This window comes from Gopherus flavomarginatus, chromosome 2 (assembly GCF_025201925.1).
Source record: "Gopherus flavomarginatus isolate rGopFla2 chromosome 2, rGopFla2.mat.asm, whole genome shotgun sequence".
NCBI lineage: Eukaryota > Metazoa > Chordata > Testudines > Testudinidae > Gopherus > Gopherus flavomarginatus.
In genome coordinates, this window is record NC_066618.1 from 300,721,087 (window position 1) to 300,746,181 (window position 25,095).

Sequence of the window (25,095 nt, forward strand, 5' to 3'; positions counted from 1 at the left end):
ACAAAATGCCTTGCACACGTACAGGACTAGAGAAATAATCCAGCAATAGACCCATCTAATATAACACAATCCACAATAAACTAGAGAGGGAACACTCTGAGCCCAGAACAGAAATCCACTCCTCAACTCCCCTTGGAAGCCTACTCCAGAATTTAGCTGCCTCTAGAGTTAGAAAGTTTTTCCTAATATCTAACCTAAATCTCCCTTGCTGCAGATTAAGCCCATTACTTCTTACCCTTCCTTCAGCGGCCATGGAGAACAATCGATCACCACCCTCTTTACAGCAGCCCTTAACATATCTGAAGACTTACCAGGTGCCCCCTGAGTCATCCTTTCTCAAGACTAAACACACCCAGTTTTTTAACCTTTCCTCAGAGGTCAGGTTTTCTAAACCTTTTGTCACTGTTGTTGCTCTCCTCTGGACTCTCTCGTTTATTCACATCTGGTGCCCAGAACTGGACACAGTAGTTCAGCTGAGGCCTTCCCCAGTACCGAGTAGAGCAGGGCAATTACTTCCCGTCTTATCTATGACACTCCTGTCAGTAAGCACCAGCCTTTTTTGCAGCTGCATTACATTGGTGACTCATATTGGTTTTGTGAGCCAGTAGAACTGCCAGATGCTTTTCCGCAGTACTACTGCCTGGCCAGTTATTCGCCATTTTGTAGTTGTGCATTTGATTTTTCCTTCCCGGGTGCAGTACTTTGCACTCGTCTTTGCTGAATTTCAACTTGCTGGTTTCAGACCGTTCTCCAATTTGTCACGGTCATTTTAAATACTAATCTTGTCCTCCAAAGTGCCTGCGACCCCTCCCAGCTTGGTGTCATCCACAAATGTCCGTGTCTACTCTTAAAGAACAGGGGGTGTCCAAACCTCACACATTCTCAAGCTGCACTAGCCACTCGCCAGAGGCCCAAGAGTCCAATAGGCCTGCAATAAAACAAAGGAGCCCAAAAGTCCAAGCACACGAGTCTTGGAACACTCGTATCAAGAAGGAGCACAGCATGCTGGGAGCTACAGCATCTAAGGGTTGCTTGGGGCCTCACTGATCCTGATTAGAATCACGATTACCAAGAGGCATGCTTGGGATTGACGGCTGGGAATGAAGACGTATGATGGTAGGAGTCATGGGAAGGGCTGGGAAATGTGTCCTCCAAGAGAAACTAGGCCAGTCCTTTGTGATCATAGAATCACAGAATATCAGGGTTGGAAGGGAACTCAGGAGGTCATCTAGTCAACCCCCTGCTCAAAGCAGGACCAAACCCCAACTAAATTAGATCATGAAAGCCCCTTCCAGCAAGGCCAGAAAGGAGAATCCCCCCATGCACACACACACACACACTATCCCAGCAGCACCAACAGAACATAGACATGGGTGGAGAGGATGTTCTCTAACACTGACCACCTACCACAACAGCAGCAGGAAGGAAGGGCAAATGAGATCTTCCCTCTGATGCTGGGGGTGTGTGGAGTGCGTCAAGGAACACAGGGAGAGGAGAATCTGCCCCAACACTCTCTCACCTCTCCACTCTCATCAACTGTCTTCCCCACAACCACCAGGGAGATACGAAAGGGGGGAAATGCCCATTTCAAACCACCCCCGTCCGACACCAGCACTAGGAGGACTGAGGAGGGGGAACACCCCCTCACACCAACCCCTGCCCTGAGGGTGGGAAGTAGGGGTATACAGACGGGAGCTCCCTTCACACTGCCTCTTTTCCTCACAGCACCAGCGGGTAATACTGCATGGGAAAACTTTCTCCACACTAGACCAGCACCCCATAGCACCAGAGAGGATGGGGGGGCCTTCCCCACACACTGGTTCCCACCCCTATGGCATTGGGGTGACGGGGGAAACCTTCGCACACGCTGACTTCTCCTGCCACAGCACGGGGGGGGGGGGAGAACCTCTGCCCCAGAGCACCAGGGGGAGCTCCCCTCACACTGCCCCCTCCCGCCATAGCACTGGGGAGATGGGCGTAACCTCCCTCCATGCTGCCCCTCCCCCAACAGCATCACAGGCAGATCTGAGGGGAACCTCCCCGCACAGCACCAGGGGCAGTTTTGAGGGAAACCCTCCCCTCCCCACCCACAGCACCGGGGCAGTTCTGGGGGAGACCTGCCCTTCCCCAACAGCACCGGGGCAGATCCGGGGGGGGGGGACACTCCCCATCCACCCAGATCCAGGGGGGAAACACTCCCCATCTCCCCAGCTCCGGGGCAGATCCGGGGGGGGACACTCCCCATCTCCCCAAATCCGGGGGGGGACACTCCCCATCCCCCCAGCTCCGGGGGGGGACACTACCCATCCCCCCAGATCCGGGGGGGGACACTCCCCATCCCCGGGGCAGATCTGGGGGGGGACTCCCCTCCCCGCCTCGCCTCGCCTCGCCTCCCCTTCCCTCCCCAGGCAGATCCGGGGGGGGGACACTCCCCGCCCCCCCCGCCCCGGGGCAGATCCGGGGGGGGACACTCCCCGCCCCCCCAGCCCCGGGGCAGATCCGGGGGGGTTGGGAGCTCCCCGCCCCCCCAGCCCCGGGGCAGATCCGGGGGGGTTGGGAGCTCCCCGCCCCCCCAGCCCCGGGGCAGATCCGGGGGGGGACACTCCCCGCCCCCCCAGCCCCGGGGCAGATCCGGGGGGGGACACTCCCCATCCCCCCAGCTCCGGGGGGGGACACTCCCCATCCCCCCAGCTCCGGGGGGGGCACTCCCCATCCCCGGGGCAGATCTGGGGGGGACTCCTCTCCCCTCCCCAGGCAGATCCGGGGGACACGCCCCGCCCCCCCCAGCCCCGGGGCAGATCCGGGGGGGGACACTCCCCGCCCCCCCAGCCCCGGGGCAGATCCGGGGGGGTTGGGAGCTCCCCGCCCCCCCAGCCCCGGGGCAGATCCGGGGGGGTTGGGAGCTCCCCGCCCCAGGTCGCTCCCCGCGCTCCGGGCCGGGCCCTGCCGAGGCCGAGGCCGCAGCCGGCTCCTCACCTGGCCGGGCGCTGGGGCGGGGGCTGCCGGAGCCCGGCCCGCGCGGTGACAATATGGCGGCCGCGCGCCCGGGCAGCAGCGCCGTGGAGCGGGACGGGAGCGGCAGGGGCGGGGCCGGGCCGGGCCGCCAGAGGGCGCCAGGGCCTCGCACGCGGTCACTTCCGCATCCCGCCGGCCCGCACCATAGAGTGCGGGAGAGAGACGGCGCCGGCCGGGGGCCGCCTGGTACGTCATGGGACCATAGAGCGTTGGGCTCTTGTGTTCGGGAAACCCCCCCTACCCCGGGGGGTCCTGCTGGGGCCAGGGGGACTCAATTCCCCGCCGCCACGGGGTCCTGCTGGGTCAACCCTGACTGACGGGGGTGCTCCTTACCGAACCCCCTTTCCCCCACTGCTCCCCGGAGCAGAACAGCTCCCTAGTGCTGGGATGGGACATTGGGGTCAACCCTGCGTGAGGAGGGTGCCCCCTATCGAACCCCCTTCCTGCCACTGCTCACTAAAGCAGAACAGCTCCCTAGTGCTAGGATGGGGCATTGGGGTCAACCCTGACTGAGGGGGGTGTGACCTACTGAACCCCTTTTCCCCACTGCTCCCTGGAGCAGAATACTATTCCTACTGTTGGGCAGGGGCCCTGGGGTCAGATCAGCACTGACTCAAACAGAGCAGGTTGCCTGCTGCTCCCTACAGTCTGAGGAAGTCACCTGCACGGCTCCCTGATGTCTTAGGAAGCTTCCCCTCCAAGCAATAACCCAGTCTGAAGCTTCTTAGTTTTTGAGATGTTTATGAATGAAAGTGAAATTCCCTTGATATTTTTAAGGCAAATAAAAATGAATTCCAAATCCCATCCATAGCTAATGCAGCCTGAATTTCTCTGGGCAGCATCTATGAAGGGGGTATTGCAGTTACAGTTGAAATCAGGGGTCCCCACCTCCTCTGGGGTCAAAGGTAAATTAAATAGCTGTGGTCCTAGATTTGCAGCACTGACTACTAGCAATAGCTGAATGCTGCTAGAATGGGCTTGGGGAGGAGAAGCCTGTAAGATTCATAGGGCCCTGGTGCCCTTCCCACCATGAATCATATCTCAATGTTATGTCCCTGATTTTATGTCCCAGGACACGTTGACTTCAGCTGAATTTGCAGGTGCTGAAGTCACCTAAAGGAAAAAAGATGTGTGTGGAGGGGACAAAGTAAACAACAGAATTGTGCAAAGGAGAAGAGAAGAAGAACAGACTCCACTGATACGGAACAGAATCCACAGACTTTAAAACATAATGTGTTCCACCTACATTCACTGCACTACTGCCCCAGTGTGACAGACCAATGCCTCATTGCAGATGTACTGGTCACCCCCCCCATGCTATCCCCACATATCCAAACAGCCACTCTCCCCTACTAATCTTCCTGCACTCTTTCATGGTGGTTCTCCTTTCTGGATCCTCACAGAGCCATTTCCCCCATTCCCAGACACTCTATAGTCCACCACACAAACCCTAAGCTCTCCCCACAATGCTGTCCCCCTGGGAGCAGGGTGATGACTGGAGTGTGGGGGAGGTTGGGGCAGAGGCTAGGGAATGCAGGTCAGATGGGTGAGCTCAGTGCTTCTGGGCTTACCTACCATTGCTGCCTCAGTTCATCCTTGCACCAAGTCAGCAGCAGCATGAATAAAGCCCACGAAAGCTCATGCTCCAAAACGTCTGTTAGTCTATAAGGTGCCACAGGATTCTTTGCTGCTTTCACATTTTCAAAGGGATTCACAAATTGATGGACCTCGGTTTTTGGGAGCCCAGCTTGAGATATCATAGACCTAGTTTTCAGAGGCGCTGAGCACCCATCAAATACGTGAACATTTTTGAAAATGTAGGTCTAAGGGGCTGTTCTCCTGCAGCCAAGAGTCTTCTGGTGCCAAAGAACTTTACACTTTGAACTAGAGATGGAGGGGTTTTCCCCTTGCAGAGCGAAAGGGCCTCCAGTTGTAGGAAGGCTTCCCACACAGGGAGGAGACCACCAGACTTGGGGCCAGAGTCTTTTCTGGCACTGGACTGCATCCAACAGCAAAACACGTCCTAGGATGGGAAATGTAGACTGAATAAGAGGAAATGCGGCAGGGAGATGTACTCAGCCATGGAGCAGGCTCCCACAGGGCTGGGTGAGAGCCCCCTCAGGTTAGACCTGAGGTGGGCAAACTACAGCCGGCGAGACTGTCCTGCCTGGCCTTTGAGCTCCCAGCTAGGGAGGCTAGCCTCCCAGCCCTTCCCCTGCTGTCTCCAATCCCCTGCAGCCACACCGCCGTGCGAGCAGCATGGCTGCGCGCTCCTGCTGAGCAGAGTGGCAGCGTGTCTAGCTCTGGCCGGGTGCCATGGCTGCCAGACATGCTGCTCTGAGCGGCATGGTGAGGGGGTCAGGGGGATGGATAAGGGCAGTGGGTCCCGGGGGGGCAGTCAGGGGACAGGGAGCAGATACACAGGAAAAGCCCTGGGAACATTTGAATTTCATTTCCTGTTTGATCAGCGTGGCAAACTCAGCAGCACAGGTGACCATGCAGTCTCCCCAGAATTGTAGAATGTTTCTACACTCCCCGTATCATCTCTGTCCCTGAGATTATTGCAGATTAGAAGGCCAAAAAAACCGCACTCATGATGACATATTTTCTGAGCTCATGCAGTCCTCCCGCACTGATAGGGCACATCTTAATGCACAGAGGCATTCAGTGACAGAGGCCAGGAAAGAATTAAGTGAGCGCGAAGAGCGGAGGCAGGATGTGATGCTGAGGCTAATGGGGGAGCAAACGGACATGATGAAGCATCTGTTGGGCGAGCAAACGGACATGATGAAGTGTCTGTTGGAGCTGCAGGAAAGCCAACAAGAGCACAGACCCCCACTGCATCCACTGTATAATCACTTCCCCTCCTCCCCATGTTCCATAGCCTCCTCACCCAGACTCCCAAGAACGCGAGGAGGAGGCTCCGAGCACCCAGCCACTCCACTCCAGAGGATGGCCCAAGCAACAGAAGGCTGCCTGTCGTTCAAACAGTTTGATATGTAGTGTGGCTACAATAAGCAATGTGGCCGTGTCCTTCTCTCCTCCCGCACCTCACCCGGGCTACCTTGTCCGATATCTCAGTTCCACAGGAGTGTGGGTCTGTGACAGGGAGAGGGAGGGAGGTGCCGGGCAATGCCACGGGAGTGCGGGTCTGTGACAGGGAGAGGGAGGGAGGTGCCGGGCAATGCCACGGGGAGTGTGGGTCTGTGACAGGGAGAGGGAGGGAGGTGCCGGGCAATGCCCCAGGGAGTGTGGGTCTGTGACAGGGAGAGGGAGGGAGGTGCTGGGCAATGCCCCGGGGAGTGTGGGTCTGTGACAGGGAGAGGGAGGGAGGTGCCAGGCAATGCCACGGGGAGTGTGGGTTTGTGACAGGGAGAGGGAGGGAGGTGACAGGACATGCTCCAGGGAGTGCGGGTCTATAACAGGGAGAGGGAGGGAGGTGTCGGGCAATGCCCCAGGGAATGCGGGTCCATGACAGGGAGAGGGAGGGAGGTGCTGGGCAATGCCCCAGGGAGTGTGGGTCTGTGACAGGGAGAGGGAGGGAGGTGCCGGGCAATGCCCCAGGGAATGCGGGTCTGTGACAGGGAGAGGGAGGGAGGTGCTGGGCATTGCCCTGGGGAGTGCGGGTCTGTGACGGGCAGGGAGGGAGGTGCCGGGCAGTGCCACGGGGAGTGTAGGTCTGTGACAAGGGCAGGGAGAGAGGTGCTGGGCAATTCCCTGGGGAGTGTGGGTCTGTGACAAGGGCACGGAGGGAGGTGCTGGGCAATGCCCCGGGGAGTGTGGGTCTGTGACGGGCAGGGAGGGAGGTGCCGGGCAATGCCACAGGAGTGCGGGTCTGTAACAGGGGGAGGGAGGGAGGTGCTGGGCAATGCCACAGGAGTGCGGGTCTGTAACAGGGGGAAGGAGGGAGGTGCCGGGCAATGCCCCAGGGAATGCGGGTCTGTGACAGGAAGAGGGAGGGAGGTGCTGGGCAATGCCACAGGGAATGTGGGTCTGTGACGAGCAGGGTGGGAGGTGCCGGGCAATGCAACGGGGAGTGTAGGTCTGTGACAAGGGCAGGGAGGGAAGTGCTGGGCAATGCCCTGGGGAGTGTGGGTCTGTGACAAGGGCACGGAGGGAGGTGCTGGGCAATGCCTCGGGGAGTGTGGGTCTGTGACGGGCAGGGAGGGAGGTGCCGGGCAATGCCACAGGAGTGCGGGTCTGTAACAGGGAGAGGGAGGGAGGTGCCGGGCAATGCCCCAGGGAAGCGGGTCTGTGACAGGAAGAGGGAGGGAGGTGCTGGGCAATGCCCCAGTGAGTGCGGGTCCGTGACAGGAAGAGGGAGGGAGGTGCCGGGCAATGCCCTGGGGAGTGTGGGTCTGTAACAGGGAGAGGGAAGGAGGTGCCGGGCAATGCCACGGGGAGTGCGGGTCTGTGACAGGAAGAGGGAGGGAGGTGCTGGGCAATGCCCCAGTGAGTGCGGGTCCGTGACAGGGAGAGGGAGGGAGGTGCCGGGCAATGCCCTGGGGAGTGTGGGTCTGTAACAGGGGGAAGGAGGGAGGTGCCGGGCAATGCCCCAGTGAATGCGGGTCCATGACAGGGAGAGGGAGGGAGGTGCCGGGCAATGCCCTGGGGAGTGTGGGTCTGTAACAGGGGGAAGGAGGGAGGTGCCGGGCAATGCCCCAGTGAATGCGAGTCAGTGAAAGGGAGAAAGAGGGAGGTGCCGGGCAGTGCCACGGGGAGTGTAGGTCTGTGACAAGGGCAGGGAGGGAAGTGCTGGGCAATGCCGTGGGGAGTGTGGGTCTGTGACAAGGGCACGGAGGGAGGTGCTGGGCAATGCCTCGGGGAGTGTGGGTCTGTGACGGGCAGGGAGGGAGGTGCCGGGCAATGCCACAGGAGTGCGGGTCTGTAACAGGGAGAGGGAGGGAGGTGCCGGGCAATGCCCCAGGGAAGCGGGTCTGTGACAGGAAGAGAGAGGGAGGTGCTGGGCAATGCCCCAGGGAATGTGGGTCCATGACAGGGAGAGGGAGGGAGGTGCTGGGCAATGCCCCAGGGAATGCGGGTCCATGACAGGGAGAGGGAGGGAGGTGCCGGGCAATGCCCCAGGGAATGCGGGTCTGTGACGGGTAGGGAAGGAGGTGCCGGGCAATGCCATGGGGAGTGTGGGTCTGTGACAAGGGCAGGGAGGGAGGTGCTGGGCAATGCCCCAGGGAGTGTGGGTCTGTGACAGGGAGAGGGAGGGAGGTGCCGGGCAATGCCCTGGGGAGTGTGGGTCTGTGACAGGGAGAGGGAGGGAGGTGCTGGGCAATGCCCCAGGGAATGCGGGTCCATGACAGGGAGAGGGAGGGAGGTGCTGGGCAATGCCCCAGGGAATGCGGGTCTGTGACGGGCAGGGAAGGAGGTGCCGGGCAATGCCACGGGGAGTGCGGGTCTATGACAAGGGCAGGGAGGGAGGTGCTGGGCAATGCCCCAGGGAGTGTGGGTCTGTGACAGGGATAGGGAGGGAGGTGCCGGGCAATGCCCTGGGAAGTGCGGGTCCGTGACAGGGAGAGGGAGGGAGGTACCGGGCAATGCCCTGGGGAATGCGGGTCTGGGACAGGGAGAAGGAGGGAGGTGCCGGGCAATGCCACAGGAGTGCGGGTCTGGGACATGGAGAGGGAAGGGGGGTCTGAAGCAAAGGCCAAACCCAGAGCCCATTCTCCTCCTGCACCCTGCATGTACCAGAGACCAGGACTCCACCCCATTAGACTTGCTTCTTTTATGAAGCCCTTTGATGTGACTGCACCACAGAGCTCAATCCTCACAAAATACCTAACAGCCTTTTCAAATAAACCAACCTGCAGCATCTTCAGACTTCCACCATAATTGTCCCAAGCGGTGGATTTTCCCTGTGCACTGTCTGTGTAGCTGCTTTCTCTGTGCTCTGCTGAGCAAAGTCTGCCCAATCGCTCCTAGACTGAAATCCCAAACAAGTGTCTGGTTTCTGTGGAACAAAATTAAAACTCCACAGCTCTGTCTGCTGGGGTGAGATTCCGCCTTGCGCACTCACCAGGCGGGCAATGGAGAAATGGCCCAGGTGACGCACACTGGGCAGAAAAATGGGAACTCTTCATGCACACGGCCAGGTTCTAAATTAAACCAAAGCTGCTCAGAAAAGAGTCCTGAGCAGCACTGAGGACGGCTACGTGAAAATACCTGGCCAACGTGCGGCAACAGCTGTGACAAATGCAACGCTAGCCCGTTCCTACCCTAGCGGGCCGCCACTAGCCCAGGCTTTGCCAGGCTGGTTCTGTTAGAGGTGGGGGGATTGAAGTGGGGGAGGTGCCTGCACCCCAGTCCCTGAGGTGAGGGGGATTGAAGTGGGGGAGGTGCCTGCACCCCGGTCCCTGAGGTGAGGGGGATTGAAGTGGGGGAGGTGCCTGCACCCCAGTCCCTGAGGTGGGGGGGATTGAAGTGGGGGAGGTGCCTGCACCCCGGTTCCTGAGGTGGGAGGATTGAAGTGGGGGAGGTGCCTGCACCCCAGTCCCTGAGGTGGAGGGGATTGAAGTGGGGGAGATGCCCGTGCCCCAGTCCCTGAGGTGGAGGGGATTGAAGTGGGGGAGATGCCCGTGCCCCAGTCCCTGAGGTGGAGGGGATTGAAGTGGGGGAGGTGCCTGCACCCCAGTCCCTGAGCTGGGGGGGATTGAAGTGGGCCTGTGTTATGCAGGTGGTCAGACCAGATGATCTCAGCCATGATATTTAGCCAAAAGGTCTCATTTTACTCTGCTGTACCTTCGAGAGCACTGCCCTGACTTCTGGCCCGATGCTGTCAATATTCCCAAGCATTTACTCAACACTGCCTGAAATAATGGTGTGACACTGCACCCTATATTCTCCATAGAGATATTATGTTATGATTATAACATCATCATAATGTACTTTTGTCATAAACAGATAGCTAAGGGTTAATGTCTCTTTCACCTGGAAAGAAGTAACCTGAAACACCTGACCAGAGGACCAATCAGGAAACAAGACTTTTTCAAATCTGGGTGGAGGGAAGTTTGTGTGTGAGTCCTTTGTTCTTGGTCTTGTGCCTGTCTCTCTCTTGGCTATGAGAGGATCTCTATTTCCTGCCTTTCTAATCTTCTGTTTCCCAGTTGTAAGTACAAAAGATCAGATAGTGATTTATATATATATTTTTGTATTTACATGTGTGTAGTTGCTGGAGTGCTTTGAATTGTATTCTTTTTGAATAAGGCTGTTTATTCATATTTCTTTTAAGCAATTGACCCTGTATTTGTCACCTTAATACAGAGAGACCATTTTTATGTATTTTTCTTTCTTTTTACATAAAGCTTTCTTTTAAGACCTGTTGGAGTTTTTCTTTGGAGGGGGGGGGGAACTCCAGGGAATTGAGTCTGTACTCACCAGGGAATTGGTGGGAGGAAGGAGTCAGGGGGGAAAATCTGTGTGTGTTAGATTTACTAGCCTGACTTTGCATACCCTCTGGGTGAAGAGGGAAGTACTTCTGTTTCCAGGACTAGAAATAGGGAGGGTGGAATTCCTCTGTTTAGATTCACGGAGCTTGCTTCTGTGTATCTCTCCAGGAATCCAGGGAGGGAACACCTGGAGGGGGGAAGGGAAATGGTTTATTCCCCTTTGTTGTGAGACTCAAGGAATTTGGGTCTTGGGGTCCCCAGGGAAGGTTTTTGGGGGGACCAGAGTGCCCCAAAACACTCTAATTTTTTGGATGGTGGCAGCTTTACCAGGTCCAAGCTGGTAACTAAGCTTGGAGGTTTTCATGCTAACCCCCATATTTTGGACACTAAGGTTCAAATCTGGGACTAGGTTATGACAACTTTATGCAGGATAGGTCATGTCAGATATTGGAAAAGTTCTGATTCACTGAATATGAGTATCCTATTTGTATGCATATACCATTTTTGTATCTGAAGTTAGGAACATTGACTATGTATCAGTATCACAAAATGTGTTTACACATGAGGAATGCCCACTAGGCAAAAGGCTCCCAGTCTAGATGGCTGGCTGGGAAGGACCTATTCAAATTAATGAACCGTTAGGAAGAACAATAGGCCTTAGAAGATTATTGCCCACCTGGACCCTTCCTGAGGATACTACTAACAGCCTCCGAGTTATGGCTGCTGTGACACTACAGGGACATGTGATCAGGTCACCTGGTGCTGATCTCCATCTTGGGATATCAGTGTTTTTCCACTGGCTGGCATGGGAATCAAGCTTTGAAACAAAGGGTTCCTGCCATATGCAAAAACTACATAAGGCAGGGGAGTGACATCATCATAGTGTTTCCTAATATCCAACCTAAACCTCCCCACTGCAACTTGAGACCATTGCTCCTTGTTCTGTCATCTGCCACCACTGAGAACAGCCAAGCTCCATCCTCTTTGGAACCCCCCTTCAGGTAGTTGAAAGCAGCTATCAAATCCCCCCTCACTCCTCTTCTGCAGACTAAACAATCAAGGTTCCCTCAGCCTCTCCTCATAAGTCATGTTTCCCAGCCCCCTAATCATTTTTGTTGCCCTCCACTGAACTCTTTCCAATTTTTCCACATCCTTCTTGTAGAGTGAGGCCCAAAACTGGACACAGTACTCCAGATGAGGCCTCACCAATGTCGAATAGAGGGGAATGATCACGTTCCTCAATCTGCTGACAATGCCCCTACTTATACAGCCCAAAATGCCATTAGCCTTCTTAGCAACAAGGGCACACTGCTGACTCATATCCAGCTTCTCATCTACTATGTGATGAACTGGGACTGTTCTTAATGTGGTCTGTGAATGCTGAGTGGGGAGGGTTGGCCTGGGAGGACAGGCTGCTTTGGGGGATGGGAGACTGGCTGGAGGGAGGAGACCTGAGCAGGTAACGTGAGAACCGAGGAAGGGTTTAGAGGCCAGGTGACACCTCTGCCTGGGAAACTGAACAAAGGCTGGGGGAGGAGACGCTGGAGAGTGAGGGAGTTTCGGGAGCTGGCTGAGGAATGGAGGGAAGGACAGACAGGGCTCTGACCCCCCCAATGGGGCTGTGGTGCTCCTGGGGCCCCAAGATGGACCTAACTGGGAAGATCCTGTTGTCTGTGCCTGCAAAACCTGTCCTGGACTGTCTTCCTGTCATCTAAACAAACCTTCTGCTTTACTGGCTGCCTGAGAGTCCTGGTGAATCGCAGGAAGCCAGGAGTGTAGGGCCCTGTGTCCCCCCCCCACACACACTGTAGTCCCTCCGTGACACACTGTAGCCCCTAGGTCCTTTTCTGCAGAACTGCTGCCTAGCCACTCGGTCCCTAGTCTGTAGCAGTGCATGGGATTCTTCCGTCCTAAGTGCAGGACTCTGCACTTGTCCTTATTGAACCTCATCAGATTTTTTTTGGCCCAGTCCTCTAATTTGTCTAGGTCCCCCGTACCCTATTCCTACCCTCTAGCGTATCTACCACTCCTCCCAGTTTAGTGTCATCTGCAAACTTGCTGAGAGTGCAGTCCATGCCATCCTCCAGATCATTAATGAAGATATTGAACACAACCGGCCCCAGTATCGACCCTTGGGGCACTCCGCTTGAAACCGGCTGCCAACTAGACATAGAGCTGTTGATCACTACCAGCTGAGCCCGACGATGTAGCCAGCTTTCTATCCACCTTATAGTCCAATCATACAGCCCATACTTCTTTAACTTGCTGGCAAGAATACTGTGGGAGACTGTATCAAAAGCTTTGCTAAAGTCAAGGAATAAAACATCCACTGCTTTCCCCTCATCCACAGAACCAGTTATCTCCTCACAGAAAGCAATTTAGGTTAGTCAGGCATGACTTGCCCTTGGTGAATCCATGCTGACTGTTCCTGATCACTTTCCTCTCCTCTAAGTGCTTCAGAATTGATTCCTTGAGGACCTGCTCCATGATTTTCCCAGGGACTGAGGTGAGGCTGACTGGCCTGTAGTTCCCCAGATCCTCCTCCTTCCCTTTTTTAAAGATGGGCACTACATTAGCCTTTTTCCAGTCATCCGGGACTTCCCCCATTCACCATGAGTTTCCAGAGATAACGGCCAATGGCTCTGCAATCACAACCGCCAACTGCTTTAGCACCCTCGGATGCAGCACATCCGGCCCCATGGACTTGTGCTTGTCCAGCTTTTCTAAATAGTCCCGAACCACTTCTTTCTCCACAGAGGGCTGGTCACCTTCTCCCCATGCTGCCCAGTGCAGCAGTCTGGGAGCTGAGCTTGTCTGTGAAGACAGAGGTGTAACGTTATTGATATAAACTGGGACCATATAGAACATGGTTTGCAACCAAGGTTCTGCAGTGGCATCAAATCTTATGTAAAGGGGGTCATATAAGGTGTCTAAGACCAGGTTATGGGTTACTGGTTATGATTATGCTGTCTGTATGTCTGTATCATTTTGTAGTTGAAGTTATAAGTATTAGCTCTATACTGTCTGTATTTCAACTTTGTGCTGTGATTCTGGGAGACACTCCAGACAAGCGGGTGTTAGCTCTGCCTAGCCTGCTTGATGGCCCATTAAGGACCATCAGCTACACAATTGACCCATTGAGAGGAGGCAGGTATGCCTTGTAACTCAGCAGGGTGTGCAGGAACTGGCCCATGTGACTCCAAACTCCATTTTGCTGTAATTTTCCACAGTAAGAACAAAGAAGTGTTCTTACACCTGGAAGAGCCTATATAAGGCTGATGCCTCATCTCCATCTTGTCTTCAATCCTGCTTCCTACCTCTGGAGGGACTTTGGTACAAACTGAAGCTCTACACAAGGGACTGATGACCCATCCCAGTGGGGGATGTTCCAGAGACTTGATTTGAACCTGCAGTTTACTCCATCACTGCTACAAGCCTGAACTAAGAACTTTGCCATCACTGTATGTAATTGATTCCATTTAACCAATTCTAACTCTCAGCTCTACCTTTTCCCCTTTATGAATAAACCTTTAGATTTTAGATTCTAAAGGATTGGCAACAGCGTGATTTGTGGGTAAGATCTGATGTATATATTGACCTGGGTCTGGGGCTTGATTCTTTGGGATCGAGAGAACCGTTTTCTTTTATTGGGGTGTTGGTTTTCATGACCATTCATCCCCAGGATGGGTGGCACTGGTGGTGACACTGGGAGACTGGAGTGTCTAAGGAAATTGCTTGTGTGACTTGTGGTTAGCCAGTGGGGTAAAACCGAAGTCATTTTTGTCTGGCTGGTTTGGTTTGCCTTAGAGGGGGAAAAACCCCAGCCTTAGGGTGTAACTGCCCTGTTTGAACAATTGGTCCTGAATTGACACTCTCAGTTGGGTCCCACCAGAACTGCATTGTCACAAGAGGCAAAAAATCATTGAGTCCATTAGCTTTTTCCACATCCTCTGTCACTAGGTTGCCTCCCTCATTCAGTAAGGGACCCACACTTTCCTTGACTTTCTTCTTGTTGCTGACATACCTGAAGAAATCCTTCTTGTTACTCTTAACATCTCTCACTAGCTGCAACTCGAAGTGTGATTTGGCCTTCCTGATTTCACTCCTGCATGCCTGAGCAATATTTTCATACTCCTCCCTGGTCATTTGTCCAATCTTCCACTGCTTGTAAGCTCTTTTTTGTGTTTAAGATCAGCAAGATCTTAGAGCTTGCCATGCCAGTAAAGTCCATTGCATTGCCTGCTAGGCAGCCTTTGAAACGCACAGAGCAATGTCCAGCCCGCAGAGGGCAGCACAACTGCAGGACTGAGACAGAAGAACCTGAGTGACAGGTTTTGGTTCCAGGAGTGGGAGTGGGGTTCGGGTTGGGCTTAGCTAACTTGGGCCGGGTTCTCCGCAGACACAGGGGCAGCCCCGTGGCTCGGCTGGGATCAGCACACAGCCTGAGCGGGTGGATGGATGGTTGACATCTGTGCAGGGAAGGGAGAATAAGTCCATGTCTAGGGGACAGGATTCAGGGTGGCCTGGGTCTGTGCAGCTCCCAGTGGGACGCGGCGGCGTAGCTAGGGATGGAAATTTGAGTGGGCCCCAATTTATGGTGGATGGGCAAGGCCCAAAGGCCTGTCGTCATGGCAACTGATTTCTATTGTGAATAGGGTGACCAGGCAGCAAATGTAAAAAATTGGGACTGGGGTGGGGGGTAATAGGAGCCTATATAAGAAAAAGACCCAAAAATCGGGACTGTCCCTATAAAATCGGGATATCTGATCACCCTAATTATGAATGAGTTAAACCAATTAGCCTCCGAATGCATTAACTAGAGGCTCCTGTACATCTACTGACCACGTTTTAAGTAGACAAAAAATAGATTCTGCCTGAATCTGCAGGAAATGTACTTAGAAGCACAAAGCCAGCAGTGTCTCCAAACCAGCAAGGACAGTTATTTTAAATTGTAACCAATTCGTAAACTAAATGGAAGTCAGTGAATTACGGGCACTGCCTAGATAGTGTCCCCTTGTCTCCACTCCGCCTCAGGGCTCCCTGTTAAATATGGCAGTTACAGCATCATAATGCGGAGATTGCACCGTCTCTTTCAAACAGGAAAGCCAGCGTAGTCCAGTGACTCGTACACAACTGTTTTAAGCACGTCTTTCTCCTGTCCTGCTGGTCACCCAGAGCATGAGGAAAAGGCAGAGGTTTTAGAGGATTGCCACTTGCCTACCTTTCTCCCTGGGCACACTGTTTTAGTAGAGCTGGATACTTTTTTCCACAGTTGATTTGCGCTTAACTTGTTGGACGACCACTGAACCGTCAGCTTCACCCAGCTCAGGACCACACAAGGGTGAGCCCAGCTTCATAGCCAAATGGATCTGATTATGGCACGTTGGCGGAAGGGGCTGGGATGGTGACACATGTGGAGGGAAGCTGAAAGGGTTAATGTCACCGCTCAGTGCCACTGTCTTGCAGGGACTTTAGTGCTGCTGGGAGATGCTGCCAGCCCAGGTCCTCTCCTCCCTGAGCCAGGCAGTGCCAGCTCCCCGCAGCCCTGGGAGGCCCGAGGAATGGAAAACCTGTCGTATGAAAGGAGACTTAAAGAGCTTGGCTTGTCTAGCCAAAAGAAGGCTGAGGGGGGATATGATTGCTCTTTATAAATATATCAGAGGGATTAATATTAGGGAGGGAGAGGAATTATTTAAGCTTAGTACCAATGTAGATACAAGAACGAATGGGTATAAACTGGACACTAGGAAGTTTAGACTTGAAATTAGACGAAGGTTTCTAACCATTAGAGGAGTGAAGTTCTGGAACAGCCTTCCAAGGGGAGTAGTGGGGGCAAAAGACATATCTGGCTTTAAGATTAAGCTTGATAAGTTTATGGAAGGGATGGTATGACGGGAGAGCCGAATTTTGGCAATTGATCTTTGATTATTGCCAGATAAGTATGCCCAGTGGTTGGTGATGGGATGTTGGATGGGATGGGATCTGAGTTACTACAGAGAATTCTTTCCTGGGTGCTGGCTGGTGAGTCTTGCCCACATGCTCAGGGTTTAGCTGATCGCCATATTTGGGGTCGGGAAGGAATTTTCCTCCGGGGCAGATTGGCAGAGGGCCTGGAGGTTTTTCGCCTTCCTCTGCAGCGTGGGGCATGAGTCACTTACTGGAGGATTCTCTGCAGCTTGAGGTCTTCAAACCACAATTTGAAGACTTCAATAACTCAGGCATAGGTTAGAGGTTTGTTATAGAAGTGGATGGGTAGGGTTCTGTGGCCTGCTTTGTGCAGGGGGTCGGACTAGATGATCATATTGGTCCCTTCTGACCCTAGAATCTATGAATCTATGAATCAGGCACTAGTCTGGCCCCAGCCCCATTCAGACTCAGCCGCTCTGCAGAGGTTGCTGGGGACAGGCAGCACTGATCAGGCCAATCCAGCCCCAGGAAGTGGTAGGAGCTGGACCAAGCCCGGGGCTGAGTGAATGGTGACTGTCATGGACTCACAGGTCAGGCCCACTCTTGGCCCCGTGCGGTCCGTGGGGAGTGTCCCTTCTCAGGGGTCCACTCTCTCTCGGGGTCAGGTCCCTCCATCTCCTGGAGCTGTACCTCTCTGAGCCTTAGCACATCTGTCTCTGCTGTGGGCCCCCTCAGGAAGTCCCCTCTCTCTGGCCCCCAGGGCCTCCTCACTCCCGAAGGGGTTGATGCAACCCTGTTCTCTAGACCGGAGCGACTCTCAGCAAGCATAAAACAGGAGGTTTACTGAGAGTTGAACACAGCACAGGAAACTCTCAGGCCTGGCCTCCCTCAGCCCAGCACATCCCAGTCCCCCTGCATCCAGGTGGGCTCTGCCTGCTCCCTCTCTCCAGCCCCAAGCCTCCTGCTTCCCAGCTGGGCCTCCGATATCCCCGGCCCCAAGCCCCCTCTGTCCATTGTCTTCTCTCCAGGTAAACAGGGTCGTGACCAGGAAGGCCTGGGTCTCCTCTCCTCTCAGCCCTCCTCTGGCTGGAACCGGCTGGTCAGGTCACCGAGGTCCTCTCTTCGCAGCCCATTGTCTTCCCACTGGCCAAAACCGGCTGTGACTCCTGAGCTGGGCCTCTGGGTCACCAGTCGCTGGGGTCTCCATCCTCCAGGCCATCGGCTGGGGTCTCAAGTTCCCTCTCTGGTCCTGTGTACCAACAAACTCCCTCTCCCCTCACCTCGTTAAACCAGTAACACCTGGGGACACCGAGTCCCACTCCCTCTGCATGCCACCCACTGGAAAACACAGAAAAACCAGGAACCCCCCCACACTTTGTCATAGTGACCCCATGAGTTTTTTTGTCTTTCACTCCACCACCTGGCCTGGCCTCACCTGCCCAGAATCCCTGGGACCTGTGCTGTGCTGCTGAGGCTTTGGGGGCCACTGCCTGTTGGCATCTGCAGGCAACGAGACAGGCACAGCTGCATGGATCAGCTGTGCTCGGGCTTCTGGAGAGAGCCGGTGGCAACAAGGACTGGGGAGAGCGGGACTGCAGCAGGGCGCACAGGGAGAGAGAGGGGATCAGTCCCAGCTGCCCCCCACGAGCTCCACCTACCAATATGCCCCTCCCGCCTGCACTAGGCTCTGAGTTGGGAGGGCCTGGGGGCTCAGCCGGCCCATAGCGGTGCCGCTGGCATGATGTCTGCGCAGCAAGAGATAGACGCCTACCCCTCGCCTCCTGGAGAAGCCACAAGGGCTGGGCAGAGACATGGGCACTGGGGAGTCTGGCACAGCAAATGCGGAGCAAGAGCACTGGAGAGGAGCAGGGGCCAACTGTGGGGCAGGGAGTCTGGGGGCTTATTTCTGGGAGAGGAGGAGGGCAGGGCTGGGACAGGCTCCCCCTCTTGCCCTTGCCTCCCTCCCATGCCCCACCCCACTGCTCCCCTTCCACCCTGGGCTGGCTGGACTCCAGCCGGGGAGTGTTGCCCAGTGGCTGGGAAGGGCTGCTGGGTCCTTGCAGCCCTGTGGGATGCACGAAATCCCAGCAGTGCTGCCCAGTGGATCACGCCCGGGTGAGTGACTTAGGGGCTGGGGGGGCAGAGCCAGGGCAGAAAGCAGAGCACAGGGAGGAACCGGCTGGAAGAGGGCTCAGGGGAAAGGCGTCTGCACAGTAACAGGCCTCGGCACCCCACGACTGCACCCTGTGTCCTGACCCGCAGGGGCAGGGGGGTTCCCGTGCAGCTCTCAGCACTGCCAGAGCCGCAGGGACCCCCCCCCCCCGGCGAGCACATTCTGAGGTCAGCGGGACGCCCACACCTGGGGCTCCCCAGCTCTGACAGCATGTAGCAGACCCAGCACGAGCCCCAAAAGGTGCCCCAAGGCCGAGCAGCGGCCCAGAGTGCCTCCTGGCCAGAGGGAGCCCGGAAAGCTGGGGAGAGGATCCTTGGAGAGTTGGGCCCTGGGGGGCTCCCACCTGGGGGGCTCAGGTCCAACTGAACTCTGCTCCTCCCTTCTGCCCTACAGGTGCCCAGCAAAGGGGGCAGGGACAGAGCAGGGGCAGTGCCTTCCCAAAGGCCACCCTCACACTCCTCACAGGAGATTGGGCAGGGCTCCATACTGTCCGGGGGCTGCTGGCCCCCCACTGATGCTGAGTGGGGTTTGGGGTTGGCCCTCTCCCCATACCAACAGAATGGGGGGGAGGGGGCAAAGAGAAAGCAGGATCCTGAGACTGACAGTCCCCAGGGCCAACAGGGAGAGGCCAATGTTCTAGGTCAGCGCAACTGACAGGGCAGGCAAGCCAGTGAGGGAGTCTGGAGCCCGGCGGCCTGTCCTCCGTGTGAGCCAGAGGAGGGCAGAGCTAAGGGGAAAGCAGCAGCTGAGCCGGGCAGGAGGCAGAGCTGAGGGAGCTGGAGCTACAGCAGCCCAGAGCCAGGAGCTGGGGCAGCCCAGAGCAGCTGCACTGACAGGAAGCCAGGGCTGAGCGACAAGTGGAGCTGTGGGCCCAGAGCCGGGACGGCAGATGCCAGCTGTGCCAGGCACGGTGAGCGGCTTGAGAGAGCAAGGGGGCCCTGCCCAGGGAGACGTTGCCAGACAAGACACCTTGCAGGCCAGATGTGGAGAGGGGATGTGACCCTGATGGGGGCCGATGTTGGGGAGAGGGGCCCTGCCACCTAGCGCCTGAGGGTGACCGGCCACCGCCAGAGCAGGTGTCCGACCCACGGATTCAGCACAGCCAGAGCCTGGGCAGGGCCTGGGCCAGGTGAGGAGCAGCCTGCAAACTCTTCTCACGTCCCAGAGCTGGCTGGTCGCAGTGTTCCAGTGCCCACAGGCAGGGCCCCTGTGCCTTTAACCTTTCCCTTCGTTCCTTATTTTTATTGCAGTTGCTGGTTTGAACTTAATGCCAAGACCAATGGTAAAGGAAGCGGCTGGTGTGGAGAGAGCACCCCCGAGCAGGGACCCCCCAGCCCCCCTCCCAAGTGACCACAACAAGCCTGATGGGTTCAGCCCACCTAGGAATCCTGGGCCCAGCCTTGTCAGGGTTACAAGGACCCCACCAGGGAGAGTCCTCAAAGTCAGGCGGCCTCCGGGTGAAGGGAGTGGGAACGAGGACTCAGTGCCTTTTGCCAGCCAGTTCTACCGGGGCCGTGCAGGAGCCAGGAAAGTTCCCCACAATAGTGGGACCAGCCCCCCCACTCACAGGTATGTGTGGTGGGATCCCCCCCGCTCACGGGTATGTGTGACAGGATCCCCCCACTCACAGGTATGTGAGATGGGATCCCCCTGCTCTTGGGTATATGTGACAAGATCCCCCCACTCACAGGTATGTGAGATGGGATCTCCCCGCTCATGAGTATATGTGACAGGATCCCCCCACTCACAGGTATGTGAGATGGGATCCCCCCGCTCTTGGGTATATGTGACAAGATCCCCCCACTCACAGGTATGTGAGATGGGATTCCCCCCCACTCATGGGTATATGTGACAGGATCCCCCCACTCACAGGTATGTGAGATGGGATCCTCCCCACTCATGGGTATATGTAACAGGATCCCCCCACTCACAGGTATGTGAGATGGGATCCCCCCCACTCATGGGTATATGTGACAGCTTCCCCCCACTCACAGGTATGTGAGATGGGATTCCCCCCCGCTCATGGGTATATGTGACAGGATCCCCCCACTCACAGGTATGTGAGATGGGATCCCCCCGCTCATGAGTATATGTGACAGGATCCCCCCACTCACAGGTCCGTGTGATGGGATTCCCCCCCACTCATAGGTATATGTGACAGGATCCCCCCACTCACAGGTATGTGTGACGGGATCTCCCCGCTTACAGGTATGTGAGATGGGATTCCCCTCCCCCCCCCGCTCATGGGTCATGTGACGGGATCCCCCACTTACAGGTATGTGAGCCTCCCTTGCCTTCCTCACATGCTTCACTCAGCAGTGACCCAGGTAGCAACCCTGCCACTTAAACCTCCATCACTGGGCAGCTGAGCTCACAGCCCCCAGGAGCAGCTTCCCCCCTCAGAGCGGCTCCAGCCGCACAGCACAGGGGTTGGCCACCTGCTCGTCTGTAACACAAGCTGAGATGCTGGAGCACAAGACGGCAACCTCGAAAGACGCTGCCCCCTTGCCAGGCAGCCCTAGCAGCCCCCTGCCTGGCTCCCGTCCCCTCACTAGTGTCCATGTGGGCACGGCAAAGAGGGGGTGTGCTGGGCGCGCTGGCATGCCAAATGATGCCTATCTGTATAGCCCTGGTATCGCCCCTTTCCACCTCCTGGCTCGGCTCTCCGGGGGCTTAGGAACCCGGGGAGTCGCGCCGTTCCTCGCTGTGCTCTGACTCAGAGGTAACGAGTCCTCGGGGGTGGCCTGGCTTAGGCGCCCGACGCTCTGAGGGGTTGAATCAGAAGAAGGGTGGCTGCGGGACACAGCCGGCATACAGCCCTGCCTCAGCCCGGGGCCAAGGGGCCCCCTGGAACCCAACCCGGCTCCACAGTCTCCTGAGTCATTCCCCAGAGACCCTTTGATCCAGGCACATGGAGCGCTCCGGGAACAATGGGCCATTGAGTGACTGCGGCCCCGCAGCAAAGAGCCCCTTGTTCTGCCGGCCCCAGCCCCAGAGGAGGAATGTCTCTTAGCGCAGGGCTGCCGATCTTTGCCAAGGTGCTGTCAAGCTGCACCTGCTGGCTCAGCTGACAATCAGGGGGCCCTGCCCTTTAATCAGGCTCCCTGCTCTTGGAGTATTGACTGATGCCCTCAGCCTGGCCCTGGCGACCCAGGGCAGCCTGCAGCCGGTTCCCTCCCCGGCACACTGAGGGGGAAGCCGGGCACACAAGGGACGCTCACGCATGAGACAAGGGCAGAGCTGGGCTTTGAACCCAGGCCTGAGGACGCCCAAGCCCACCCTGACCCTGTGCAGGGAGGAAGAATGTTAGTGTGACGCTCAAGCAGCTATGCTGGAGCAATCCACTGATCCAGGACAGCCCACGGGAGGTCTCCAGAGCCCCCCGGCCCACCCCGTACTCGGCTGCAACACCTCTCAAGAAAGCCCACGTGCGGCAGGCAGCGGCGCTGGTGGGGCGGGAGGAAGTGGTCTCCCCTTGCTGTCTGATCCATTGTCCCAGCGTGGTGCCAGGGCACGCTGTGAAATGTGGAAACCCAGCTCCTGGGTGAGCCGTAAGGGGCCCCCGGTGGGTCCGGGCCAGCGTCCAGTTCAGCCAGGTAATCGCTGGCTCCTGAATCCCCCCTGCACGTTTAGCTGGCTACGGGGCTCGTCACACCCTGTCTGGAGGGCGCCCTGAACTGGTGTCACACCCTGCCCCCAGTGGGATGGGGCTCTGGCCGCACCAGCAGAGGGGAGCCACGGGGGCTGGGCTGGGCAGGCGAGAAATTCCGGGAAAAGGGAAGCGTGTGCCAGTCTCTTATCCCGGTCCCAATGTCCTAATCCGTGAGTCCATCTTGGGACACTCCTTCTCCAGACTTAGAGAGGGGCTGGAGTGGGGCTGGGTGAGGCAGCCAGGCGGCCCCTGAGCCGGCTCAGGCCAGGTCAGAAGCCAGCAGTGAGGCAGCAGACGCCTACCCAAGGGTCCCTCTGCAGCTGCCACCCTGCCAGATACGCAGCCCTTCTCATGGAGGGCTCTGGCTAGCGATGGAGATTTTTATGGTGCCCTGTTTTGTAGGGGACACTTGCCCCATCCCACAGGCAAGGCTCTGTGATCTGGGTGGGGAGACCAGGCCCCAGGAGCAGCTGTTCCACTTCCTGTGGAAAGAGCTGAGGTGCTGGGTCGGGGTTATCCCCATCTTGCAGATGGGGAAACTGAGGCAAAGAGCAAGGAAGAGACCTGCCTGCGACTGCATGGATGCGAACAGAACCCAGGAGTCCTGACTCCCAACTGCTGCTCAGACCGCCCTCCCCTCCCCCATCTGAGCCAGGAACCCAGGAGTCCTGACTCCCAGCAAGCAGAGCTCCCACTCCCTGCCTAGAGGCTGGGACTGGACCGTACTGTTTGTGCAATTGACAAGGGGGAGGGATCTGGGCTCTGCTGGGCTTGCTGGGAAGGGCCATGCTGGCAGGCGTTGGGTGAGGCTTGGCCACAGGTGCGCCCATAGGGCACATCTGGGATTGTTGGGGCAGCATCGGCCAATCCCAGTCCCAGGGCTGATTTGTGCCCCCTCCCGCCCCCTCCCCACCCTTGTGACAAAGTGGGACTGGTTTTAATGTTCCCTCTGAATATTGTGTGGGGGGCCTCAGTTTCTGGCCAACCCTTTGTCTCCTGGCAACTAATGGCCAGGCCCTTTCCCCCTGCAAGGGGATGCTAAAGGTGTGGGAGACAGAGAGATCAGGTGACCTCCTGGCCCAGGAAAGAGACACAGCCCAGAGAGGAGGGGCTGGAGGAGGTTTGGGAGGTTTTTGGAAGCTGGCTGGAAAATGGAGGGGAGCCCCGAGGAGGCTTGGGCCTCCCAGTGGGGCTGTGGCCTCCCTGAGGCCCCAGATGGACCTAACTAAGGGTGGGTCTTCTTGTCTGTACTGGCAAGACCTGATTCGGACTGTGCTCCTGTCATCTAAATAAACCTTCTGTGTTACTGGCTGGCTGAGAGTCAAGTCTGACTGCAAAGTGGGGGTGCAGGACCCTGTGGCTTACCCAGGACCCCACTGAGGCGGGCTCGCTGTGGGAAGCGCACGGAGGGGCAGAGGATGCTGAATGCTCCAAGGAGAGACCCAGGAGGTGAAGCCGTGTGAGCTTCTTGCCCTGAACAAGTCTGCTCCAAGGGAGAGGAGGCTCCCCAAAGTCCTGACTGGCTTTGTGGGGAGCAGTTCCAGAGCATCGCCCGGGGACTCCGTGACAACCCTCACCTGCTCCATCCCAGGGTGCAGGCAGACTGATAGCGCTGCACGTGATGCGAGGTGAGCCAGAGGCCCGTGGGCCAGGCCTGCGGTGACCCGGCGTGCCGATCCCCCTGCCGTTCACGCTCCTGCGCACATGGTGTGAGGCGAGCCAGAGGCCTGTGGGCCAGGCCTGCGGTGACCCGGCATGCTGACCCCCTGGCCGTGCATGCTCCCTGCGCACATGGTGCGAGGCGAGAGCTGATGCTCTGGAAAGGTTTACGAGCCAGGCGGGGAGCCCGGCTGCCTTGCATCTGTGCCGAGCCAGGCCCCGATGACACCGGCTGTGCTGCATGTTGGAAAGCACCCCACAGAGAGGCTGGGGCTGTGAGTCATGAGGCCAGGGGCCTGCCAGCCCCCACAACCATGGCAGGGGAGAGGTCATGCAGGCAGCTCCCAGGAGCAATGGAGGGTGGCCTGGGGCACTGCCACAGGGTGGCTGGGTGTCGGGGCTGTAGCTGCTGCAGCCAGGGGCGATGAAGTATTGTTGAGACTGGGGCCCTGCAGCCTCAGCCCCTGCCTACCCTGTGGGCTCGGGCCCTGGGCAGGGATTTTGGGGTGAAGTCACTCTGGGACGCAGCCGCTCTCGGCCATGCGGGCAGAAGGATGCGCCATGGCTGGCACATAGCAGCAGGGTGCCAGGATTCCTGGGTTCAGTCCCCAGCTCTACCCCTGAGTTGCTGCGTGACCAAGGGTGGGGCTCATGGCCCCAGATTAGTGGCCCTGGATTAGTGGCTCTGGGGAGGCACAGGCAGGACTGGGAGCTCTGACTCCCTCAAGCAGCTCACGGCCACAGGCTGGGTTGAGGGGAGTGGCCCTGTCTTTGGCTACCAGGCGGCTAGGGCAGTGCTGTCACCCGCTGCTAGGATTGTGACTGGAGCCTGTGCCCTCCCCCTTGTGCACCTGCACAGGGTTCCCTCCTCCTGCCTCAGTTTCCCCCTGTAAAATGGGGTGATTGATCCTGACCCCCTGCCAGCAGGCTCTGAGGTTGAATTCGTTGTCTCCCTGGGGGTCACACACAGCACTGAGGGGCTGAGAAAAGTGTCTTCTTCATGGGGGGGCTGGCACTGCCTGGCTGGGAGATGGGAGATTCCCTCCCTCCTTTCAGAGAGCCGTGGCTCCTGGAAAGGGGTACCCAGGGATAAGGCAAAGTGATGCACGTTGGAAGGAACACACTGGACTCCAGTTCACTGTGATTGCTCAGGACAGGGTCCTGGGTGCCACGGGGGTAGCGCTGTGACCCCTGCTTGCGGTCAGGAGAGCCAACAAGCAGCAGGGCCTGCTGCACTGGGGCACGGGGCAGAGGGGTGGACCCAGGTGGTGTCAACCTCCCATCAAGTGGCC

General features: G+C 57.1%; 1 protein-coding gene and 1 long non-coding RNA gene across 2 annotated transcripts in view; both read right to left on the reverse strand.

Moving 5' to 3' along the window:
• Nucleotides 1-3,080, reverse strand: part of LOC127044480 (casein kinase II subunit alpha-like) — a 43,283-nt gene extending 40,203 nt beyond the window's left edge. Inside the window, exon 1 of the mRNA XM_050939418.1 lies at nucleotides 2,977-3,080. The gene's annotated coding sequence lies outside the window, so the exon portion shown is untranslated. The remainder of the gene's footprint in view (nucleotides 1-2,976) is intronic.
• LOC127044510 (uncharacterized) overlaps nucleotides 1-11,435 on the reverse strand; it is a 158,414-nt gene extending 146,979 nt beyond the window's left edge. The window contains exon 1 of the long non-coding RNA XR_007772515.1: nucleotides 11,314-11,435. This is a non-coding gene — a long non-coding RNA (uncharacterized LOC127044510). The remainder of the gene's footprint in view (nucleotides 1-11,313) is intronic.
• Between the last annotated feature and the right edge of the window lie 13,660 nt (nucleotides 11,436-25,095).